General features: G+C 47.2%; 1 long non-coding RNA gene across 1 annotated transcript; it reads right to left on the bottom strand.

Moving 5' to 3' along the window:
* Positions 1 to 546: 546 nt before the first annotated feature.
* Positions 547 to 6918, bottom strand: LOC119457860 (uncharacterized). Its single transcript, XR_005193376.2, has 3 exons — positions 6829 to 6918; positions 4393 to 4543; positions 547 to 2051 (listed from the first exon to the last, which is right to left on the bottom strand). It is a non-coding gene; the product is annotated as an uncharacterized LOC119457860 (long non-coding RNA).

Raw genomic sequence — 6918 nt, 5'->3', positions numbered from 1 at the left:
TTAATTATTTTTTTATATTTGCAGCGCCTTCCATGTAATAAACACATATTTTGTGACGTAAAAGTACGATACTTAACGTTACATCGAATCCATGATGCATCCCTTTCTTTCACAAGTGACGCATAATCTTTTTAGATATTTCTCTAGTCTGTAGCGTGTCCTGCTATACATGAAACCGAGTATAATGCAGCTCGACCTGCTTGTCAATTTAGTGTCCCCTAGAAGTGTCATAAAAAAAAGACAGCCCATTACAACAAAATTAATGTAACAACCAGCATGGTAGGGTTCAGGTGGACTGAGAATTTTTTTTTTTTATTTTGAGCATGACTCTGAAAGTAGAGAAGGACCTAGTATTCACAGCCACTATGGTACATAACGGCCAGGAACACGTAAAATGCAGCTGGCAGTTTCACGAGAACAGAGATGATAAAAAAAAAGAAACAAAAAAAAAGCTGGCTTCAGAAAGTCAGACTTGACTGACGGATCCCTTTCCCTCCATCGAATGAAGAGAAAAATAAAATGTGGCTTTGAAGAGTTGTTTTGATGATATTAAAAAAAAAGTGCTTCCCACCTACACAGGGTGTGGACGTTGATTGGCAGCAGTGGTGTGCCGCGATTATAATGACATGCGCTTCTCTCTCTCTGTAGCCCTCATTGAAGAAAAAGAACAGTTGCCTCTAAGAAACACCGCCAAAGTAGAAGAAATTGGGGCACAAGATAACTCCCAAAGTCACACACATGCACACACGCCTTGCCAGACACCGCTAACAAACACTTCTCTTCCATCTTTCAATATCAGCGAGTCGCGTATACACACATGGCAATAAATAACACAAACAGGAATAAAAAAAAGGGTGTCTTTCTTGCAAGGTCAAAATTTATGTCGCTGATTTCTTTCTCTCTCCCTCTCCCAACCCAGCAAACACGTGTCGTGCCGCTGGTCGACTGGAAAGCTCGATGACTGTCGGCAGTGCCGACCGCCCCCAAGCGCTGCCGGCTTCGGGCTGGCACCATTCGTAAAAGGAGCGAACTGTGCCTTGCACTCACGGGCAAACAAAATATAAAACTAAATGTACAAGCCAAGCAAACGCTGTGCTCTGGCAAACTCATCTCCTTCTTCCCTCTTTCTTCTCGGGTTGAAAACGCCCACCACCGATCTGCATCGCGTCAAGCAAAATGTTGTTGTGGTTTGGTTTGATGAAATGAGGATATGCAAAGCTGCAGGGTTCCAGAGAAGACGAGCATGAGATGCAGGGAAAAAAAGGGGGGGAGGGGGGTCTGTACTGAGAGACATTTACAGTTCAGACATCAAATAAAAAAACGGAGGAAAGAAACAACAACTGAGCGTGGAAGAATGAAAAACAGTGGCAAGCAAGCTTTCACCCAAGACTAAAGTATCACAGCTGAAGTGTCGTGTGGCAAAAAAATTCTCTCTCAAAACTGGCGGTTGCCATGGTAGGCGGCGAGGATTTCTGCGCCGATTTATGAAATAAATCGGGAGTGGGTCTGTGGCAGGGAACTGTTGCACCAACCCCGCATTCCTCTTCATCGTCGGCAGTACACCGCACGCCGCCACGTTTGTTGGGAGTGAACCCAGGAAACCCAAAAGCAGCAGCAGCAACAGTGGGTGGGTCCACGCCGCCACCTCCGCCGTTGTTGAGCTGGCAGCAAGGAGACCCGACCCTGCCGAGAAGTGTAGTAATAGCTATCTCTCCTTCCGTAGACTCAATTTTCTAGCCTTCCCCTTATGACTGCTGAAAGCTCGCTGCCTTACGCTGGCCACTCAGCATTCCCAAAATAAAATGAAAAAAAAAAAAAAAAAAATTAACAGCCAGACTAGAGGAGAAGATGCTAGGAAGAGGCTGAGGACTGTTCTCCACTGGGGAGCAGCTTGAGAAGGGCTTGGACCGTCTCGAGCAGCGGACGCAGCAGGTCCACCTCGCTCGGTGCTGGAGGTGGAGGTGGCTCCGGCGGAGAACGCGGGCCGGTTGGTCTTTCGTCGTCTGCGGGTGGACTCCTGGGCTTCTTTGCAGGCGGACTCTCGGGATGAGCTACAAGTAGAAGCAAGCACCAGAACAAAGTCAGAATTTTAACAAATGTTGGCATAAATTTTGCAATTTCACAACAGGACTCCTTGTTCTGTTGTACCCTTTGTGTACGCTATCGCGGTTATAATGTTGCATCCTCACTAACGCATAATGCTTGTTATGTATTCCACTTGTATGCCAAATATGCGCTGAAATTGTGCATTCTCCCTTAGGAGGTCCCCCTTATGGTTGTTCCTTGGGACCTCCTTCTGTAAAACTTCTGGTCATGGATACTTTGGGTCCTTTGTTTTCTGGTTTTATAATTTTTTTTTTATTTAGGGGGGGTAAAAATTAATGGGGTAAAAAAAAAAAACCTGTTGGGGCTTTCATCTTTATCTGTTGTCCTACATTACTGATACCCGGTATCAGCTCTTGCAACAAAATTAGTGCAATATCGGCTAGACGAATCACCTACTCTTCTTTGAACGTAACATAGTAGAATATACATCCTCTCATCGTCGGAGCTACCGTTCGCAATGTCAGCAAACGAGCAATATAAATACTGCGTTATTTCACTTCCTAGCACTTTATCGCCGTTTACATGTATGCGACATGTGGGAAATGTGATGCAATGCACTATTGTTGTATTCACGTAAATGCGGCTATTGAAAAAGGAAAACAATCTTTCGTTCAAGGAGCTGCTTTCGTACTTATGTTGAACTAACCGTAAACATTGTGCAACCACATTCAAACTTCACATAGGAAGGGGTTTGTTAACGCTTTCTGAATGCCGGTTGGCTTACACATAGTCGAGGTACAGTGGAATCTCGATGATACGAATCTCACGGGGTCACGAAAAATATTCGTATTAGCCGAAATTCGTATCATCGAAACACAATTAAAACTAGCTAAATTAAAGAGTCGGAGGTGAACTCACTCAGGCACACGCACGTAAAAAGCATTTACAGTATAGATTACTTATAACTTAACTGTTTATAGTGCAGAACAGGCTACAACGCGGCCTTTTCCGACTCCCGTTTACCCTCCCATAGAACTCCATGTATACGCATAGCGCTTACAGTGCAGCCGCGTGAGACGAAATACCGGTTATAATGCGGCTTCCGCTGGAAAATTTCTCCGACAATGGCAGTAGCGAGCACCCACCGACGGGAGAGGAGATCAACGAGGGCGATGCGGAGGAGGAGCACGAGTCCAAGGGCGATAAGATCGTCGCCGCGCGCCGTATGTGCGAGTGAAAGAGCGCCTTTCGCACGGGGGATGCGCACCTTCACGCACGGAGAGCGAACGCACAGCGGAGAGCAAACGCGACTTCCGCCACGGCCGGGCGCGCCAGTCGAGCCCAGCCCTGCTTCCGTCGCGCGAAAGGCCGGCGGGGGGAGGGCGACGCTGTGCTGTGTGGCACCAAATGTGTATCTTGCAGCCGGGCGCAAGGGTAACTGGCGACGCAATCTCCCACGCGAAAGGAGCACAGCGGGAAGGCAGCGCAGAAGGGAGGGAGGGGGGGGGGGGGGGGCAGCTTCTACTCTGCCAACAAATGCGTTCTTGTACTTTGCGCCTGTGCCGGCTGTCGGGGTTGTCGCGCGCACCGTATCTTGAAAGCGATCTCCACACGGCTCTGACCTTTGTATGCGCTGTGCTTACGCCAGCTCAGTTTCCGTTGAAGCGATAGACACTTCCCCACGCCTGCGTGGGGAAAAGCGCAAAAGCAAGAAAAGCGCCACCGCGTCAAACTCTTCGCGCCCAGTAGCGACCTCCGCGCTGTCCGGCGCCGCATTCCGCGCCTCCGCACCAAAAGAGAAAAGGAGAAAGCGCGTGACTGCGCGCTGTTCTTTTTCGCGGCCGTCGGTGGGGCGGCGTTTATTCGTATCAAGCGACGCGGGCCGAAAATCTATTCGTAACAACCGTTCTCTAGCACGTTGCAAAGTAATAGGGCTCGGCCGGGACCACAGAAAAATTTGTATCATCCGGAAATTCGTATTAGCCGTGATCGTATCATCGAGATTCCACTGTATTCAGAAACTTCTAATTAAGACTGACTGCAACGCGCACTCAGCGTTGCAACTTAACAGGGAGCCATGGTGTGTGTTCAGTTGAGGCTGGGTTGCAGATCACTTTCAAGAAAATGCAGAGGTGCAAGTGAGGCAAGCCAGCATTATGTGCAGATTGTGTCATGAAAGATTGCTCTAGAAAGTTTACTGCATGAAGAGCACCTCCTCTGTGCTCTCTTACTAACTGAATATAGCACTGAAGATCAGTGAAGACAAGGCCAATAGCGATACTGTGAAATCACAGAAAGCAAAGAGTGCAGAAAAGCTAAGAGTGAAGAGCATCCCAAGAGCCTTACCATCACTTTCACCGTTTCCCGTTTCTTTCTCAGCCTTGGACAGGGCATCCTTGCAATGGCTTTCCAGTGAGCGCAAGTAGTCAGCCAAGCCAAGGCAGGCTGGTGCTATGCCCTCATGTACCGAAAGCACAAGGAGGACTGCACGAAGGTCCTATATAAAAAAAGGGAGGGAGGAAGGAATAGAGAAAGATAATTTCACTCAATTAACCATGTCAAATATCAAATGAATTAAACAAATAATAACAAATGCTACTGTATTAATATGGACTTATATACAGTAGAACCTGCTGTACGTTCCCAGGTGCTGCGTTTTCCGGCTGTTACATGTTTTCGGCCGGGGTCCCGGCACAGCTCCCATACAACACAATGCACTGGTAACCCTGCTGTTGCGTCGCAAACTATGGAACCGTTCTCGCATCATATGTTGCGAACTGCCACCCGCGTCAGCCCGAGCGGCCTTTGACTTTTCATGTCACTGGCTTGGTGGCTTGATGATGGGATGGTGCCCAAAGTGCCGGGGGCAACACCTATGACGTATTTTCGGTTTCCGCCAGCAAAAGTATGGCCTTGAGTACGTATTTGCTATCTAAAGATGGTGTCTATGATGTATTGTGGCCCTAAAATTGGTTTTGGCTCATAGATTCCGTATAACATCCAAGGGCGATAACGCCGTCGCCGCGCGCCGTACGCAGTATGTGTGAGTGAAAGCGTGCGAGGGGCATGGCGAGGGGAGCCGACGACCGCGTCTAAATTCGCGCGCCGCGAGAGAAAGAAAAGCACGGAGGAAGCACGCCTTCTCCCGTTGCGCTCGAGGCACCGGCGAGAGAAGAGGGGGGGGGAGGGGATCGCAGGCGGTGTTGTACTCTGGCATCAACTGCATACTGCGCAGCGGCGCGCGGTGCGCGGGATGTATCTTGAAATCGATCTGTTTTGGGGGCAGAGTCTAGGCAGTGTAGGTGCGTCAGCGGCTTGTAGCTTGTGCGTGCTGTGTGTTCTCGGTGCTCAGTTTGCGTTGAAACGATAGACAACAGCAAAGGTTACTTCGCTCGCTTATGCAGCGGCGCTTCCTCACGCTAGCGTTTGACAGCGCGGAACATCGGGTGTGATGTATTCATGTTTGCCTGTGGGCGCTGACACCATGCTTGTAATATATTAAAAAGCGAATGTTACAAGTTATTCGGACGATAAAACTACTATCCTTACTTTGTATAGCTGTCTACTAATTGCTACCGAATCAATGCTTCGGCTTTGGGCAAGACTAAGACTTTTTTCACATGTAAGAGTTAAAATAATAGTGGCAGTTCAACACTGCTCCATTTCTCAATTTCTCCACACTGACAAAGGCGGGCGACACCCTTCACAGTGCAGCCGCGTGTGAGAAACATGTCATCATCGAGTAGATATGCTTAATCACACTATGCACAGATCCCATTTAGTTTCCACCAGTGCCCTGTGGCAACAGATTGTCCACTGTAATGTAGCCAGCAGGTTCAACGCCCGCGTGCGAGCTGCGCTGGAATCGCTTTTTATTCCTTAATGGCTTCTTCCGCCGCATTCCGACACTGTGCAGCCTCCACACTGAATAAAATGAACAAAGCTACTGATCGCCAAAACCACAGCAGAGAAATTCGTGTTGCTACTTATTTATTTTATTTATTTATACATACTGCAACCCTAGAGGGTTATCGCTGGAGTGGGGTATAAAATTCAAAGGTGCCACACACGCATCAAATAAAAAAAAAAAAATTAAGAATCTGAGCTGCCACACAGCAAAGCACAAGTTCAAGGAATATGCTTAAAGATGATCTCAATGCATACATACATACATGTATACGTTATATACACAGCATATCAAACATGCATCAAGGAATCACAAGGTATCAATCGGTGATTGCTTTAAACAAACTGTCAATGGCAAATTTGAATGTTAAGGAAAGCTGTCAATGTAAGAAGCAGTTCTCACCGCTAATTATCGTAAATCAAAGCAAACAGCACAGAGCTTAGCTACATCGATTCCCACAGTGTGTGGGATCCACATAATTCTTTTTTTTTCCAATAAAAGAATATTTGGAATTTATTATGCATGCATCCATTTAATTTGAAGAATGCCCTATTTGCGAAACAACATTGAAAACCCATTAAATTTAGCCATTTGCAATACTTTTTCAACGAGCGTTAGAGATCAAAAACCTCTTTATAACTAGACACAGTTGCAGTAGGTTAACAAACAATGGTGGAACATCACATCCTTGAGCTGCTTAATCATCATCTTTCTGGATTGGCAGCGCACTCTGCTTCTATAGTAGTGCTGATCTCCTCCACTAGACCTATTATAGCTTATCGTTACAAACTCGCAATAAAATTACTCTACAGCAATAAAAGAAAGAATGTCAGTGTACGAGCAACAATAAAAAACAGAGGCAGGCATGCACTCACAGCGGTGACGCGATGACATGTTTCTTAGGTCTTGTGCAACGTCCGACGTCACCAGGGCATTTGCCCGAGACAGGATGAGGTTGGTGACAC

Source organism: Dermacentor silvarum, chromosome 7 (assembly GCF_013339745.2).
Source record: "Dermacentor silvarum isolate Dsil-2018 chromosome 7, BIME_Dsil_1.4, whole genome shotgun sequence".
NCBI lineage: Eukaryota > Metazoa > Arthropoda > Arachnida > Ixodida > Ixodidae > Dermacentor > Dermacentor silvarum.
Note: the sequence above shows the minus strand (reverse complement) of the source record. Positions and strands in the feature narration are given on the sequence as shown.